The sequence below is a fragment of the Barbus barbus genome (genome assembly GCF_936440315.1).
Source record: "Barbus barbus genome assembly, chromosome: 38".
Lineage (NCBI taxonomy): Eukaryota > Metazoa > Chordata > Actinopteri > Cypriniformes > Cyprinidae > Barbus > Barbus barbus.
Genome location: NC_136716.1, coordinates 5,757,346 through 5,776,790, shown reverse-complemented (window position 1 = coordinate 5,776,790; position 19,445 = coordinate 5,757,346).

Sequence of the window (19,445 nt, the reverse complement as noted above, 5' to 3'; positions counted from 1 at the left end):
GCAGACATAAACGAATTTAGGAGTATTCTTTGTCGCATTACCATCAGCGTCCTCAGTGGCTCTGATGTCTGGAAAAAATTAGGACTCTTATATTCTTCTACATCTAACAACAAAACACCTGCATTGCTTACAAGACATTGTTGTCGCTACAGCTGCTCAAGCGCGGAGATTTCCTGAAATCTGAGCTTATTTGTCTCTCAAACCTTCCAAATTTATTACATTCGTACAACTGGCTGAGGGAGGAAATATGCTAATATGGGACAGTACTTCAGTGGTCGTGGAAGGGGCCTGAGCAAAATGACATCATATTGGCTTGATAACTGTTTAGGTTTTTGGGGGATTAAAAAAAGGATTTGTAGGGGGGTTGTGTCTATAAGATATTTTCCATCCAATGTCTCCTTTAAAATTAAAATATTACAATCTTCATTCAAGTGATGAAGGATTTTGAAAGTCTGACAGTAATAAGTGTTGAGTTCTACTGTAAGGTTAACCCTGTCTGCTTTACATGTTTCAAAATGATTAACAGTTGAAAACATTGAAATTTAAAAAAGTAATCAAAAAGTAATCAAATGTAATCAGTTACATTACTTTAATACATTTATTGAAAAGTTACACTACTTATTAGGGTAACTTGTAATCTGTAACCTATTACATTTTCAAAGTAACCTTCCCAACACTGTATATATTATATATATATATATATATATATATATATATATATATATATATATATATATATATATATGTGTATATATATATATATATATATATATATATATATATATGTGTGTGTGTGTGTGTGTGTGTGTGTGTGTGTGTATGTATTGTATATAAAAAATAAAAGTTTTTGTTTACATAATATATGTGTACTGTGTATATATTATCATTTATATATAAATGCACAAACATACAATGCACTTACATGTACTGTATATATTTATGATATAACTTATTTTATATAAATATATTTACTACATATAACATAAACATAATTTTTCTTAAACATGCATGTGTGTATTTATATATACACAGTACACGTACATATATTACATAATATATATAACCCATATTATCAAAATCACTTTCCCGTACTTTTACATTAATTGTTCCCTCCTGGTGGAATGACCTGCCCAACTCAATCCTTAGCCATCCTCAAGAAATGGCTAAAAACACATCTCTTTACTTGACCCCCTAACTCTATCACTCTCTATTCTAATTCTATTCTTTATAAAAAAATAAAATAAAAACAATTTTGCCCCCTTTTGACATGCCCTCTATTCATTTACTAACTCCTTGTTTTCTTTAAAAAAAAAATAACATTAGCTTTTCTATTTTTTTTTGTATTCTAACTATTTGTTTTCTTTTTATTTATTATACAATTTAAAAAAAAGGCCTCTAACAGCTTGCCCTATTCTTTTTCTATTCTATCTGTTTTCTTTTTATTTATTATTAAAAACTTGCTGCGTTAGGCTAACCAAGACTTGTCATACATAGCACTTGATATATTATTGCTCTTTTGTTGATTTTGATTGCTTCCATTGTCCTCATTTGTAAGCCTCTTTGGATAAAAACGTCTGCTAAATGACTAAATGTAAATGTGAATGGAAAAAAAAACTTTAAATGGGATGTGATTATTAATCATGATCAATCGTTTGATGTGTGTGTGTGTATATAGAACTATTCTATATAGTTCCCTGTATATATTTTCAGATATTATTACTTAACCAAAACAACCCAACTGCAGTTTGATTGATATTACTTGGAATGCACAATAATAAAAAATAAATCTGAAAATAAATAATTATCTGTTTTTGCAAATAAACTCTTCATATATATATATATATAAAATAGTAAAAATTGTACATATTACTATATAATTATATTTTTTATTTGAATATATTTTAAAATGTAATTCAGCAATAGCTACAGTCTTTAGTGTCACATGATTCTAAAAGCATTCTAATGTGCTGATTTCAAGTTTGAATTTTTGATATAAGATAATAGCTTATAGTCTATGAGTATTATTCTCAGGGTACAGTTTATCTCAGACCTTTACATCTTAGTAATTTTAGCTAGTTGTTAATTATCTTTTGTCAGGTTGGTGATGATAGCGAGAGGACCGGAAATGTGCATGGACGGAGAGCAGCATTGAGCCAGTGAAGTGTGTACTCAGGACATGTACCTTTATGCACGAGCACCACAAAGACCACCCTCTTGAGAAATAATGACGCCCGCTCATTTACTCAGAGAGCAACCACATCCAAATACTACTTCCGTCTGGGTAATTCAATTAGATCCTCTCACAACTGCCAGGATATTAAGATCAGACACGTAACGGAGATCGTTCCATCATCACTCTCTTGGAGGCAAGGACTTTAATTAAATCCCAGAGAGGATGGTAGCACGTACCCTTTAAAAAAATAAGTACATTTTAGCATACTTTTAAAAAAAAGAGTACATATTGCTAAAACAAAAACAAACAAAAAAACACTCTAAAAGCATATACGTCAGTGCAAACTCAGTGTAATGTTTTTGGACACTAAAATGCAATTATGGCTTTTTTGACCAACCTTTTTTGACCAACCTAAGTAGGACTTAAGTACATCTTTATGTAACCGTTTATGGTTTAGTGATAATTTAGTAATATATACGTTATTAACTTAAACATAAATGCCTAATTTGACATAGCCTACAAAGTGCACTTATATCTTAGTGACCTTTAATTTCATTAAAACTATATTATGTGCAAGTACAATTTTAAAAATCAACTTTTTTTAGATATGAATTTTGAATTGCACCTTTATGGCAAATTAAGAGCATTCCTTTTCACATAGAAATACCAGAATTTCTCAACAATTTTAGCCTGACAGACCCCCTTTAACAAATCAAAACAAAAATGTATTTTCACTAACATTACCACTAATATTAACGTGCCCATTGTCGGTGATTCACTTATAAAACCAAAAACACATTAATGTGGGTGGGAGACACATGACATCCTTTCCTGAAATCTGAGCTTATTTGTCTCTCAAACCGTCCAAATTTATTATTAAATGTGACTTTTAACAAAAGTCACAGTATGAAAATTCATCAGTATTCAACACACAGTAAAGGACTACTCCTGCAGACCAAATAATCTTTATTACATTTACAAAATTGCATAACATACACTGTTATATTATTTCATCATTGCAGAATGACAGTGAGTTCAATATTTTTGCCAGAAATCTATACTGTACATAGATTTCTCTTTGTCTGATTTTTTGTTACTGTAGACTTGTTTTATTTACCAATATAAATATTTAGTTAATGGTTATGTGGTTTGGACTTTTGGGATTTGGGTCAAAAGGTTGAAACATTCGAGTCCATTTCAAAACTGTAACTCACCCCAAGTTGAATGAAACAACAAAGCCTTGAGATATGAATTCAACTCTTAAACTGTGCAGAGAAACCTCTCTCATGTTAGAAGGCTTACATAGTTCTCTCACAATCCCTTTACTGTTATAAATAATTCAGCCGACTTGTATGTGTACATTAGCTCAGAATAAGCAAGTTTTTCCAAGCGAGATGCAATCATTCTCAGAAGCAAAAGTCCAGGGCAGATAAAGGCAACATTATTCGCCGATGCTTAAAATGTGCATGACTAACATTGCAAAGAGGTCAGATAGAATGGAGCTCATGCATCTCTGGTAATTCCAGCCAAGAATCCTGAATGAGCAGAGCAGAGGACAATAAGACTTTCTAATTGCTCCGACATCTTGTGGTGAACGTCCCCATTGTTGTGCTCAATCTGCCGTCTGTTCTGTTATGATTGGTGGTACATGCATGCCTTTGTCAGTGGTGAGTCTTTTATGCCTTCACAAATGAGACTCCATTGATTTCTTGAGGATATACTGAAGCAGTTACTGTTTTTAGATATGCCAGCTATTCCCTCAGATCATAAAAATTCATGTTTTAGCTGTTTGGAAAATATCTGCATGCTGGTTAAGAGGCAAAGGCCAATGAAAATGTTGTTGTTCTGTATGTGAAGAAGGATCACTTTTGTTTAATGCATTGCTTTGATTATGTGTGTATTCTGTGAATGAGGGGCTGTCATGCAGGCAGCATGTGCGTAAGCGTTCTTCGTCATTGCTTTATTAAATAAGATTCCAGCTACATAGCTGATTCACGGGATCAAAAGCAGAACATGTTTTCACATGTGTCACATTTGCACCAGCCCAAATGCAACATGGAATCATCACGTTGGAATCATTTGCCATGTATATATTGTCTATAAGCAAATGGTAGCAGATAAAAAAAATGTGTCCATTTCATATTGTCCTCAGTATTATGACAATACACTCTTAAAAATAAATGTCCCAAAAGGAGGTTTTTGCAGTGGTGACAGAGAATGACCATTCTGGTCTTCCTAAAGAACCTTTCAGTGAGCAAGAACCATAAAAGAAAACTTTAAAAATCCTTTTTCCAAATATAAACAACTTTTGTGCAGTGGAAAGTTAACATGGATGTTTCTTCATAAAACCACCAAAGCCAATAAACCAGCTGACAGGGAATGTTCTCAGAACTTTCTGGCAAAGCTATACACAGACAGTATTGGATGAGAACTGAAATGAGCTGGATGATTACAATAAAGTGACATAAACTGGAAAAACTGACTGTTTACTATTGTCCTTTTTAGAGCTGCTTCACAGCAGAATTGAATTTTGATGCATTATTGAAACACTATTTTCCTGTTTAACACTGTAAAGTTGCTTTGACACAATCTGTATTGTATAAAGCGCTATAGAAAATAAAGGTGACTTGATTTGAATAGACATTGTTCATGGAACAAATTTTTATTTTTTTATGTTACTGTTTCAGAACATTCAGAGAACAATCAAAAATAATGTGTTCATAACTTAAAGGGAACTTTCATAACAGTGGGAAAGAACCTTCAACATATCAAAGTTCTTTAAAGTAATTTCACATGCAACTTGCATATCTGGGACATTATCTGCTAAACTTGTCTTTTTTTATTGTATATCTCAATGGCAAACAATTTCATTAATGGCAAGGGTCAGTAACTGCGTTCACTGCTGTCTGATGATCAAGGGTCATTGACTCATAATGAGAAAAACAGTTTTGACTATTCAACTGAAAAAAAATAAAAAATTTAATATTATATGTTTTTCCAAACCCCCATTTGTGTCCTGTGATTCCTCCAAAGACTAAATTCGTCTTCTAGTCTCTATTCAGTATTGATGCATATACATGAACTTGCTTACTTTTTGTAAAAAAAAGGTACGAGTAAAAACACAAAACACTTAAAAAAACAGACATCAACTACAACTAATGCTGTCATTGTCTAAAATGGAACTATTTACAGAAGCTGTGGGTTTTGGGCAACAGGTCCTGACAATAACAGTAACACTTTATATCACTAAAGTGGTTCGCTGTCTTTCACGCTTGGTCTGTGAATTGAGACAGTTCTCAGATACACTCTGAAGTAGAAAGGATGAGGGCTGATGAGAGCTCTGCTAGACAAGATGTGAACGAAGACTTGCTGCTTCATTGAGCTGATGCTTCTACAGGAGAAACCATTGGGAAAGTCTTGCTCAGAGACACAGAGAGGCATTAATTGAGAGGTTAATACAGAGACCACATGGCATAAAGAAGAGTTACCTCTACAGAGTTCAATCATAAGAAGACAGATAGCAGATATTTCACCCTCACAAATGGCTATAGGGGTGAACAGAGCTGTTGTTGTGGCAGTCTTGAAATTAAGACTTTTGTTCAGCGAGGAAGCAACAAATTGATCAAAAGTGACAGTAAAGACATTAATATTACAAATATTCTGTTCTTTAAGCTTTTGAACTATTTAACTTTCTATTCAGAATCTTGAAAAATGTACCACAGTTTCCAAAAAATAAATGAATCAATAAAATAAAATTAGCAGCACAACCGTTTTCAACATTTATAATAAGGATTAAGCATATTAGAATAATTTCTGAAGGATCATGTGACACTGAAGACTTGAGTAATGTCTGCTTTGCTGCTTTCCTGCTCACATAAAACATATTTTAAATATATAAAACAATTTTTAAATATATTTAATTTAAAAAATGGTTTGTTTAAATTGTAATAACATTTGAAGAGTTAATTTGTAAAAACAGATAACTCCGTTTTTAACAATTTTCAAAAATCATATTTTTTCATTGTGCATTTCAATTAATCTCAATCAAACTGCAGTTGGGTTATTTTGATTAGGTACAAATTACTAAAAAAAAATACTAGTTACCTAACAATAAAACACAATAAAAACAAGATAACATAATAAAAAACATTGAATTAAAAAAATAAAATAAAATCTGTTATGTTTTTGCAAATAAACTCTTCATTTGATTATTTTTACTGCATTTTTTTGCAACATTCATGTACGTATACATATTTGTACTGCATATGCATTTATGCATAATTTTTGTACCAGATTTTTGTATCGTTTGTAGCAGAATTAGTTAACATTAGTCTTTTATGACAAATATATACTTGTTGTCTATAATGGAAATTATTTAAATTTAACTCACATAATTGTCAGTCCCAAATTACATTTTTGTTGAAAAAAGCTTTATTCAAAGTTAATGATAATGATACATTTAAAGAGAACGACATAATAAAATCAAAACAACTGTATTTTTGTACTTCTATCAGTGGAAAATCACGCTGGCAATTTCAAGTATATTGCTTTGTGATATTAATGCATATAATAACATGATATTGTTCATAAGAGATCATTCATCTGGAGATGATAATATTATCTCCTTATTATAAATGCACTGAAGTGCTATTCTTGGTGGATGAGTGAAAAGTGCAGCTATTGAGACTCTCTGAGCTAGACAAAATATAAACACGCTGAATCCAAGCATCCATGGGATGTTTTCGACTACGTGTTGATCCATCTGCGTCAGTTACATCAAAGCGACGCTGCTGATTCGCTCTGCTCTGTGTTTGTTTTCATTGAGAAACATGTGGAAATGCACAGTCTCCAAACACTGCATGTAGACGGTCACCTGATACCTCACCTGCTCTTTTTGTGGCCTATAGGTAGGTCTTTAAGGTGAGTCGGCAGTCCCGCTTTCACTTGTTCAGAGGGTCTCAGTTGCCGTTGGGGTAGGAATGAGGCTGGGGGTGGGCGGCCACAGAGTCACTTACACTGTCCGCCCCTGTCAGCCCTGAGAGGGTCTCCATTGCTATGCTAATTTTCCCCCTTGTCGGCAGAGACTGTCCCTGTCAAGGTGGACGGACATGCGAGGAGGGGCCGACGGGGCAGGAAGGAGCTCTCTCTCCCCTCCAGGGGGCTTTCAAGCTTTGTGAGCGAAATGATGCACGAGACAGCCGCTCCTATAGATGCTGCGGAGAACACGACAGAGAGGGTAATTTGAGAGAAAACAGTGTCTCCGTAATGGAGACTGATGGCCTTGTCCTGTCCCCCTGTTATTGTTGAGGATCAAGATTGAAGCGGGCCCTTCGTATGAGGTACCTCATCCAGTTGGCGGTTCACGTCTGCTGGGCACGCTGCCCTCGCCAGTGGCCTTCAATCCAGAGCTCCTGGAGGTGACAGGCACTCAGAGCCGTTGATTCCTCCGTGACATTGAGAGGCATTCCTTGCATTTCCCTGCTTTGTAGTCATAGTCCAGGTTGGGAAAACTCTCGGGATGGAATGGAGGATGTACGGTGACATGTCAGCTTGTGAGATTTGACTTCCTCCTTCTGACAAAGCTGTCGATCCTGTGAGTGTGTGGAAGGGAATAATGGATGTTTACCAGGGAGCTGACAATGTAACAGGCCACGCTTCGTGACTGTAATCAAAATGCTGAGGCTTTACTATGCACGGGATATTAGTAATAATAGTGGCACAAATACCTTATGAAGAAAAGGTTGAAGCGATGAATCATTTCCTGTCTTTGCTAAAGAGATACATTAATACCATCCTAAAAACAAGGACTTGCATTTGAACTTTTATTGGAATGAAATTCCTCATGCGGCTGGTTTGAAATCCTTTGAATATTTGAGTAATTAGTTTATAATGCAACATCCATCTGTCAATCTCTCTACATAAGGCTCATTATAACACACTTTCCAGTATCGGATGGTGATTGCTGTATATTATATATAAGTGAACGTGTATCACTGCATATTGCCAAATTATTAATTTCATGTTGTCTAATTATTGTGTTGAATCCACCCTGCAAGGGTTTATTGTTTCTGTAAATGTTGGTATCATATACTATATACAGTAATAGCAATCTGTTAAAAAAAGAAAAAGTTAACAGTTTACTGTATGTCTTCATAATTTTTTTTTTTGTAAGATATAACATACAGGCCATCAATCATTATTGAAAGAAACTCACTACTGGTCAAAAAGAGGAATAGTAATTATTAATATTTTTTGTGTTTTTGAAAGTCAGCATATTAGAATGATTTCTGAAGAATCATGTGACACTGAAGACTGCAGTAATAATGCTAAAAAAACGAGCGTTGCTATAGTAGAAATAATGTGCATTTTAGAAAACAGTTTTTTTAAATTGAAATAATATTTTACAGTAGTACTGTTTTTACTGTATTCAAATAAATGTAGTCTTCTTTTTTAAAAACAATATTTAATTATTAACTTTTCATATTTAAACCTTCATTCACAACTTTAGGTAGTGTGTGACAGGTATAATCCTTCTCATTATTAATTAAAATAAAAAAATGAATGGACATGAAATATTGATATAATAATATTAATTTACATTCATCTCATTTACAGTCCTATACAGTTACATTCTGTCATGAGGCATCAGAGGGCAGCTCATATGTATTAGGAGACAACAAGAATTAGCCTTTTAAAGTAATGACGTGTTCATGTCTTCATGTGTTCTATTTATCAGGCACACAATTTAAGGTTGTGAAGCCAGACTGTATTGTTTCACAACTATTTGTGCTGATTTTTCACTTCTTTCATTTGATGTCACACAATGCAGAAGCTCTGCACACAAACAGCTGTAAAAATAGTATTGTGGAACTAGCATATTCTTTCCCCCATAAGACTCAAATGAAAAGAGAGAAAGTGAGATAGACAGAGCCTACCTCAGAGGTTATTGCAGGGGTGAAGATCTTAAAACAAAGGCTCAGGTCTGTTAGGGGAATCCACAGACCTCAAAATAAGGATATGAAACGTTTCTGCCAAAATCCTTTTTATGAAAGGTCAAAATTTGCCCTTTAAGATTTTTTAAGCATTTGCACACTTACCTAAAATTAACGGGTTGTTTTATATGAAAGGTGAAGCATGACTAATGACACAGCAGATGCAAAAGGATGCAAAGGAATTTAAACAAAGAAAGATTCATATTATACATTTGGAAGTCAACCTTTGAGAGCAGAAGTAAGTGGTTAACCTTTAGCCCTATGCTCCAGTGGGGAACTATAACACTCAGCTACATTGCTAAGTTTACTGAAGACATTAGTGGTGTGTGTGTATGCTCAATAATGCTAAGGTGTTCAGTATAGTTGCTGGGGAGTTGCCATGTGGCTGTTATGGTGTTCTGGGTGGTTGCTAGGTTGTTCTAGGTGGTTTCTAGTATCCACCAGACAGATTTCCTGTTTTACAACTTCTGTCTTGAGAGACAGAAGTTGTAAAAATGGCTTTTTATAAAATCATAAAATGTTTTGCCATGTAATATGCTAAATTAAGTAAAATGGAAGTTTAAAGCAGGTCACCCAAAAATGAAAGTTGGCTGAAAATTTACTCACCCTCAGCAAATTCAAGATTTATATGAGTTTGTTTCTTCATCTGAACAGATTTGAAGAAATGTAGCACTACTTCACTTGCTCACCAAAGGATCCTTTGCAGTGAATGGGTGCCGTCTGAACGAGAGTCCAAACAACTGATAAAAATATCCCAATAACCCACAAGTATTCCATATGCCTCCAGTCTACCAATCAATCTTCTTTAATGAAAATCTGTAATAAACAAATGTATCATTACAACATTGCTTCCGCTAAATATGAGAGTTATTATGGATTATGGACTTGTATTTTGGCCATACGCGATGGTTTAAAGTTAAAACACCTTAATGATGGATTTGTTTCCTAAAGTTGACATTGACTGGTGGGCTGGAATCTTGCGGGTTACTTGCGGATTACTGTGTTTTTTTTATCAGCTGTTTGGACTCTCATTCTGACGGCACCCATTCACTGCAGAGGATCCATTGGTGAGCGAGTGATGTAATACAATTTTTTTTCAAATCCTTTCTGATTAAGAAACAAACTTATCTACATCTTGAATGGCTTGAGAATGAGTAATTCCTATAAGGGCATTTTGGTTTTAAAATAAATGTAGCCAAATATTGATGGTAACTTCTTATCTCTGTGGTGTTACCAATATTTCTGCCAAGAGAAACAGTAACACCGCAGACAAATTAGCCTAAATGCAGACTTTTCTAAATTTGAGACTGACATTGTGATTTCAATATCATGGGACATTTCATAAATATTAATGAGATTACATTTATCGAAATTTAGATTACTGTAAGTATCTCAAATTTGTCAGCATAACACCAACGACTAATAAAGTGTGACACATGAAATTGCCAGAAATGTAGCAAAATGTATGCAGATTAATAAGAACAAATGTACTTACCATGCACCACTCAGATCAAGCATGACCAGCAACATTCACACTTCCCCCTGTTCTTAGAAGGCTGACATCCATTGTGGAACTATCACAGACATTAAGTTGGGGTACACAATTTGTTCTTAAAATATAATAACACGTTTTCCAAACAATTTACTTAAATTGCATGTAAAATCTACAGTATGTTCACAATATAACCACTTTATTTGTGTTGAAAATGTTATATTGTTGCAATAACATCCCAGCATCTTTAATGTATGGCAGGAACATGCATATTTAGTTACATAAGAAACTTGTGTGAAACTTTCATGTCATGAGAGTGAATTGGCCACACCCCACAGGAAATTAAACGGGATTTTTGGAATTGTACTTCAGAGAAATTCACCACAGGTAATGCATTCCGTGAATGAAGTGTTCTTCTGCCCTCGTCTACAAGTGTGTTTTTTTTTTTTTATAATTCAATTTAAAAGTTGAGATGCATACATACATTCATACACATACACACAAATTTTAATAGGTGGCATTGCAAACATTAGCTCTATCTATTGCTCTGTGTATACAGTATATCAGTCTATCATATGAATTTCAGTTCATTTTAATTATATTTCCTTACATTTAAGTTCGAATTGTTGTTCTACAAGCTACTTCATACAGTCAGTTCACACAGTAAGCTGGAGAAAATGCTCTCTTCTCCACCTTGAAAACAGCTGAAGTTTAAACTGTCTTCACATTCATCAGGCTGAGCACTAAGTCAGTGAGGTGGAAACCGCTTGTAGCAAGACTAACTGGGGCATCTATCTCAGGCAAAGTGACTTTCTGTGTTTCTGATGGGGTTTGGTCATTGTACTAAGATGAGTGTTCGTTCCACCTTAGACCGCAACAGTAGTGAAAGTAGCCCCATTCATCAGGCCACGGTTTCTTCGGTGTGGAGGTGGGCGCCAGGGCAGTGGAGGCAGGCTGACTTTTTTTCCATGACAAAATGGTTTGATCCTCCCCCAAATGGGAGTTTGATATATGAGTGTTGTTTTCTCAAGTCTTCTGAGACCGTTTGTTTGCTCTGTCATTGGGGATACTATATCACAATGTTGTGTTACCCTGTGGTGAAAGCAAAAAAAATGCAAACTCTTCATTCATTTTTCAAACAGCATGCAGCTGACATGCTTGACAACATTAGTCTATGTAAGACACACTTACAATACACAGTAATTCCTATAAACTACTTGCTTTATATTACTAGAGCAAAATTACCGACATAAAACCCCCTTCAATTCTACCTAATCTTCCAAGAATAAAATTTATGATGTCACCGCAATAAGAAATTATTTAGAAATATTTCAAATAGTGATGTGCTCTGACTATAGTGAAATTGCAAATAAAGACAACATATTTACTTATTTTAATTAAACTTTAAAATATTTATTTACTTGTGAAAAAGAATTGTGCATAACTGTATTGAATGTGCACTTGTAGCGTTCATCAGATGTTTAAATTAAATAATTAAAAAAACCGTACTTGCAGATAATACAATTCAATTAAATTCAAGTTTAGTTGAATAGCACTTTTTACGATACAAATCGTTGCAAAGCAGCTCTACAGGAATTTACGTTTCCACAATATATTTATATATTGTGGAACCTTAATATGTTTGACTTATGGCAAAATTTGGTAATTCTGTATGTTGTCTGAGCTTTGGCATCCTCTGAGGTCCTCTGAGGGGTTGAGAGAGTGTGTCTGAACCCTGAACGTTATCAGGAAGGCTATTCCAGAGTTTGGGAGCCAAATGTGAAAAAGCTCTACCTCCTTTAGTGGACTTTGCTATCCTAGGTACTACCAAAAGTCCAGAGTTTTGCGACCTTAGGGAGCGGGTTGGATTGTAGCGTGGTAGAAGACTAGTTAGGTACGCAGGAGCTAAACCATTTAGGGCCTTATAGGCAAGTAATAATATTTTGTAAATGATACGGAACTGAATAGGTAGCCAGTGCAGAGACTGTAAAATTGGGGTAATATGATCATATTTTCTTGACCTGGTAAGAACTCTAGCCGCTGCATTTTGGACTATCTGTAGCTTGTTTATTGAAGATGCAGGACCACCAGCTAGCAGTGCATTACAATAGTCCACTCTAGAGGTCATGAATGCATGAACTAGCTTTTCTGCATCAGAAACAGGTAGCATGGTTCAAAGCTTGGCAATGTTTCTAAGATGGAAGAATGCTGTTTTTGTAACATGGGAAATATGATTTTCAAAGGACAAGTTGCTGTCTAATATAACACCCAGATTTTTGACTTTAGAGTGTCATGGAACGCCTCGGGAAAAGGCGTGAAAAGATGAGGTAAGGGTCCAAATGCAGGTAAGGTGCTTTTTTTAATGAAACAAAAAGGCCAACACGGCACAAAAAATAAACAACTACCTTTACCAAACATACACATGAAATAACAATTAATGCAACCAGGCCGAGTGGTGAGAGAAGGGAGACTATATAGTCTGTGGCAATGGGGAACAGGTGCGGGTGTAATGACTGTAATAATGTGACAGGTGTGTGTAATGTGGCAGCTGAGTGGAGTTAGGGGAATGAAGTCCGGGAGGAAGGGAGATGGTGACATCTGGTGGAGAAAGGCAGAACTGCAGGGCCCGGACTCATGACATAGAGGACGTGACAGTGTATCCGTCTAGTTGCAAATTGTAATCCAAGAGATTCTGTGTACTGTTTTTTGGTCCAATAAGTAATATCTTTGTCTTATCTGAATTTAATAGGAGGAAATTATCATCTAATCTTTTACATTTTTTACACAATCTATTAGCCTTAGATAGTTTAGAAGTTTCATCTGGTCTTGTTGAGATATATAGTTGAGTATCATCAGCACAACAATGAAAACTAATCCCGTATTTTCTAATAATATTACCAAGAGGCAACATGTATATTGAAAATAGCAGAGGACCTAGGACAGATCCTTGTGGTACTCCATACTTTAGTGGTGATAATTGTGATGACTCTCCTTTTAAATGAACAAAGTGGTAGTGATCAGACAGGAAGGATCTAAACCATCTTAAAGCCTGCCCTTGAATACCAGTATAGTTTTGTAATCGATCTATGAGTATATCATGGTCTATAGTGTCGAACGCAGCACTACGATCAAGGAATACTAGCAATGAAATGCAACCTTGGTCTGAAGCAAGAAGTCATTTGTAATTTTAACAAGTGCAGGTTCTGTACTATGGTGAGGCCTGAAACCTGACTGAAATTCTTCATAGAGATAATTTTTTTGCAAGAAGGAGCACAATTGAGCAGACACAACTTTTTCAAAAATTTTAGACATAAATTGAAGATTTGAAATGGGTCTGTAATTTGCCAGTTCATTAGAATCTAGTTGTGGTTTCTTAATAAGAGGCTTAATAACTGCCAGCTTGAATGGTTTTGGGACGTGACCTAAAGATAACGATGAGTTAATAATATTGAGAAGCGGTTCTTCTGCTACAGGTAACAACTCTTTCAGTAGATTAGTGGGTACAGGATCTAATAAACATGTTGTTGGTTTAGATTCACTGATAAGTTTATTTAGCTCTTCCTGTCCTATAGTTGTAAAGCACTGCAGTTTTTCTTCGGGTGCGATGACTGAAGCTGAAATACTAGACGCAGTAGAATCTACATTTGATATTGTATTTCTGATGTTATCTATTTTATCAGTAAAGAAATTCATAAAGTCATTACTATTAAACTGTGAGGGAATATTTAGATCGGGTGGCGTGTGTTTATTTGTTAATCTAGCCACTGTGCTAAATAAGAACCTTGGATTGTTTTGGTTATTATCTATGAGTTTTTGCGGTTATGCTCTGCCCTGGCAGCTTTTAGAGTCTGTCTATAGCTGGACATACTGTTTTTCCGCGCAATTCTAAAAACTTCCAAGATAGTTTTTCTCCATTTGCGCTCAAGATTATGAGTTTCTTTCTTGAGAGAATGGGTATAACTGTTGTACCATGGCGTATTACGTTTTTCTCTAACCTTTTTCAATTTGAGGGGGGCAACAGCTTCTAATGTATTAGAGAAGATAGTGGCCATGTTGCTAGTAATTTCGTCTAGTTCATGTGTATTTATGGGTACACAGAGCAGTTGAGATAAATCAGGCAGGTTATTTGTGAATCTGTCTTTGGTGGCTGGAACAATAGTTCTGCCCTGGATTTAGTTTGAGTCTGGATTTAAATCCAGACTCAAAACTCATCTGTTTAACTGTGCATTTGTCGAATGAGCACTGTGCTATATGTCCGAACTGACTGCAATGAATTTTATGTATAATCATTTTCTTTAAATTCATTTTAAATCAATTTCTATATCATCTTAAATTTCCTTGTTTTTATTATTTTTATTTCCATGTTTTTATTGATTTTTAATGTCTATTTCACTTTCTTTTATGTAAAGCACTTTGAATTACCACTGTGTATGAAATGTGCTATATAAATAAACTTGCCTTGCCTTGCCCGGACGATAACGCGGAGCCATATAATTAATATCAGTAATACGCAGCATGTACGATATAAGGAAATGATCAGTAACATCATCACTTTGAGGTACGATATCTATATCGGTAAGATCAATTCCATGCGATATAATTAAATCTAGCGTATGATTAAAACGATGAGTGGGCCCGGTGACGTTTTGCTTGACTCCAAAAGAGTTTATTAGGTTAGTAAACGCAAGTCCTAACGCATCATTTGTATTATCAACGTGAATATTAAAATCTCCGACAATTAGCAGTTTATCAACATTAACCAACAGATCTGAGAGGAAATCTGCAAATTCTTTTAGGAAATCTGTATATGGCCCTGGCGCTCTATACACAGTAGCCAGAGCAAGAGATAGGAGAGATTTATTTTGCATATCTAACAGTGTAACATTAAGCAGAAGTATTTTGAATGAGTTAAACCTCCTGTATCCTGTTTTCTGAGTAACATAGAGAATATCACTATATATTGTTGCCACACCGCCGCCACGACCAGTCTGACGGGGGCTCATGTTTATAACAGTAGCTTGGTGGAGTAGACTCATTTAGACCAATATATTCATTTGATTTCAGCCAGGTTTCAGTCAGGCAGAGTACATCAAAATTATTATCTGTGATCATTTCATTTACAATAACTGCTTTGGGTGCGAGTGATCTAATATTTAGGAGCCCAAGCTTTAAAAATAGTTTTTGTTCATTTATTTTGCGTTTTTCTGGTTTAATCACGATCAGATTTTTTCTAGATCCTGCATTAAATTTATATTTTTACCTCGCTATACGGGGAACAGACACAGTCTGTATAGATTGGACAACGCAAGTACTTCTATCTTTTAAGTGGGTAGAACAAAAGTCATCATAGCAGTTATTTGAGAATTGGCTTACTAGTCAGATGGAGAGTAGCGTTTTGGAGATGTTGTCCGACAGGAGTTCCGCTCCGACTCTGCTGGGGTGCAGGCCATCAGCACGGAAAAGCCTAGGACGCTCCCAGAAAAGATTCCAATTATTAACAAAGAGCAGTTTCTGTTCTTTACACCATGACAATAACCATTCGTTTAAAGCAAACAGTCTACTGATCCTTTCGCTTCCTCGTCGATACGTGGGAAGCGGTCCTGACACGATGATCGTCATCGCGGGCGATGTGCTGCGTACCGTCTCGATCAGGCTCCGATGCTCTCATCGCCCTTCAGGATCGCGGGTATCTGTGCAGAAACATCGAGAACACGAGCACCGGGGAAACAGTGAGTGTGCACTTTACCTTCAGCTAACGTAGCACGGACATGCCGGACGATGGAGTCTCCGACGATCACAGCGTCGCGTTCCGTCTCACGGAGGGGAGTGAAGCGGTTCCGGGTGGAGATATCGAAGACCGGAGGCGGCAGAGGGGGAGAGGTCGTCGCCTGGGTCCTGGCTCGCGTTTTCCGCTGCTGGTGCACCCAGGGTCCGTGGCATCCCGGCGCCGGAGTGAAGGACATCTGGGAAGATCGCGTCCTGGGTGCACAGGGTCTGTGCAGAGAAACACATGGAGTAGAGGTGGTGGGAGTGTTAGCAGCGTGCTGTATACTTACCCCGGACTTGTGAGCATCAGCCCGGGATTTTTCCAGCGCGGCTCTCCGCTCTCTCAGCTGGGCCTGCTTCTCCACCAGGTCGCGGATCTGCTTCTCCACGGCCTCCAGCTCCAGCTGCACCGAATGCAGCTCGAACGTGTCCTCACCTGCACTCAAAGGTAGACACAAATCCGCCATTTAAGCAAGTAACAGTGAAACAATGGTAATGTGTGTGAATAGAGTATTAGCAATCTAAGCGAGATTAGCGCCAGCCACGCTGCCGATGCTAACGGGCTATAAGCTAATAGCAGACATGAGAAATCAAAATAAAACTAGTGACAACAAGGCGCTCTGATTGGTTTTGTTTTAGAATGCTATAGTGGATATATTCACACGTTATAGAAACGAAAATGATAGTGTATAAAATTGTTTTTAAGATAGAAAATAGACGATAAAGAATCAACTTGACGGAGATCAAACTCAAAACACGCAGTCACAAATCAGTGCATGCGCACTATGATACAATATTATTATAATATAATAAATAAATAAACAATCAATAAAATAAAATAATATAATTATTATAATAAAACAATATTGGCACTAGACTATGTTTCTTAATACATCTAAGTGCATGTTTACTCTTTGTACTCATTTCTTTACAAAGTATGCGCTTATATTATTATTATTATTATTATTATTATTAATTTGTAATTACAAATATATGTAAATACATGACATACAAGTTTCAATAGAAATTATATTACAATAAATGCTAGTTTGCCATACATGCTTGTCAGTACATTCGGCAGTACACTTTAACCATTTTGCAAAGGCTACTTACTTACTTAAGTAGGTCAAAAACACTCTTATAAGTTAAACTAATTGTATTTAAATCTTTAATACATTTTCATTCAAATGTAAATAACACACATTCAAGTGTCTGAAAAGATTACATCCTATTCACACTTTATAATACATTATTATTTTTTGCAAATTGTATTTTCAAGTATGTTAAAGTGTATTTTTTTCACAAGTGCAGTTACAACTTTCCAGAGGTGTAAAAAGTACTCAAACATTTTACTCAAGTGAAAGTAAAGATACTCAGTGAAAATTTTTCTCAATTAAAAGTATAAGTATCTGACCAAAAACATACTTGAGTGAAAGTAAAAAAGTACTACTTTAAATTGTACTCAAGTATTAAAAAAGTAGAAGTACTTTTTTTTTTTTCTGACAGACATCCAGAAGTTTGGTTAAAGGGAGAAAACGAAACAAAATGCAATGGCACAGGTCAAACACATATCTAGTGCAGTGATAACAATTAAAATGCAGCACAGCGGAACACACACACACAAAATTGCAGGGAAAGGGATTAAAAGGAAACTCCATCCTTTCCACCCTCATGCCATCCCATATACAGTGGTGTGAAAAAAGTGTTGACCCCCTTCTTGATTTTTTATTTTTTTGCATGTTTATCACACTTTAATGTTTCACATCATCAAACAAATTTAAATATTAATCAAAGATAACACAAGTAAACACAAAATGCAGTTTTTGAATGAAGTTTTTTATTATGAAGGGAAAATAAAATCCAAACCCACATGGCCCTGTGTGAAAGTGCTTGCCCCCTAAACCTAATAACTGGTTGGGCCACCCTTAGCAGCAACAACTGCAATCAAGCGTTTGCGATAACTTGCAATGAGTCTGTTACAGTGCTGTGGAGGAATTTTGGCCCACTCATCTTGGCAGAAGTGTTGTAATTCAGCCACATTAGGTCATGCCACAGCATCTCAATAGGATTCAGGTCAGGACTTTGACTAGGCCACTCCAAAGTCTTCATTTTATTTTTCTTCAGCCATTCAGAGGTGGATTTGCTGGTGTGATTTGGATCATTGTCCTGATGCAGAACCCAAGTTCGCTTCAGCTTGAGGTCACGAACAGATGGCCGGACATTGTCCTTCAGGATTTTTTGGTAGACAGCTGAATTCATGGTTCCATTTATCACAGCAAGTCTTCCAGGTCCTGAAGCAGCAAAACAGCCCCAGACCATCACACTACCACCACCATATTTTACTGTTGGTATGATGTTCTTTTTCTGAAATGCTGTGTTACTTTTACGCCAGATGTAATGGGACACACACCTTCCAAAAAGTTCAACTTTTGTCTTGTCAGTCCACAGAGTATTTTCCTCACTCCTGGGAAGGTTCAGCACTGTTCCATGTTTTCGCCATTTGTGGATAATTTCTAAAGCTTTGAAATGGCTAGAAATTATAGATCTCAATTACTTTCTTTCTCATTTGTTCCTGAATTTCTTTGGCTTGCAACATGAAGTGTAGCTTTTGAGTATCTTTTGATCTACTTCACTTTGTCAGGCAGGTCCTATTTAAGTGATTTCTTGATTGCGAACAGGTGTGGCAGTAATCAGGCCTGGGTGTGGCTAGAGAAACTGAACTCAGGTGTGATAAACCACAGTTATGTACAGGGGGGCAAACACTTTTTCACACAGGGCCATGTGGGTTTGGATTTTGTTTTCCATTCATAAAAAAAACCCTTAATTTAAAAACTGCATGTTGTGTTTACTTGTGTTATCTTTGATTAATATTTAAATTAGTCTGATGATCTGAAACATTAAAGTGTGACAAACATGCAAAAAATAATAAAAAATGTGTAGGGGGCCAACACTTTTTCACACCACTGTATATATATATATGAATTAATGAATTAATGAATGATGCGTTTATATAGAGCTTTGG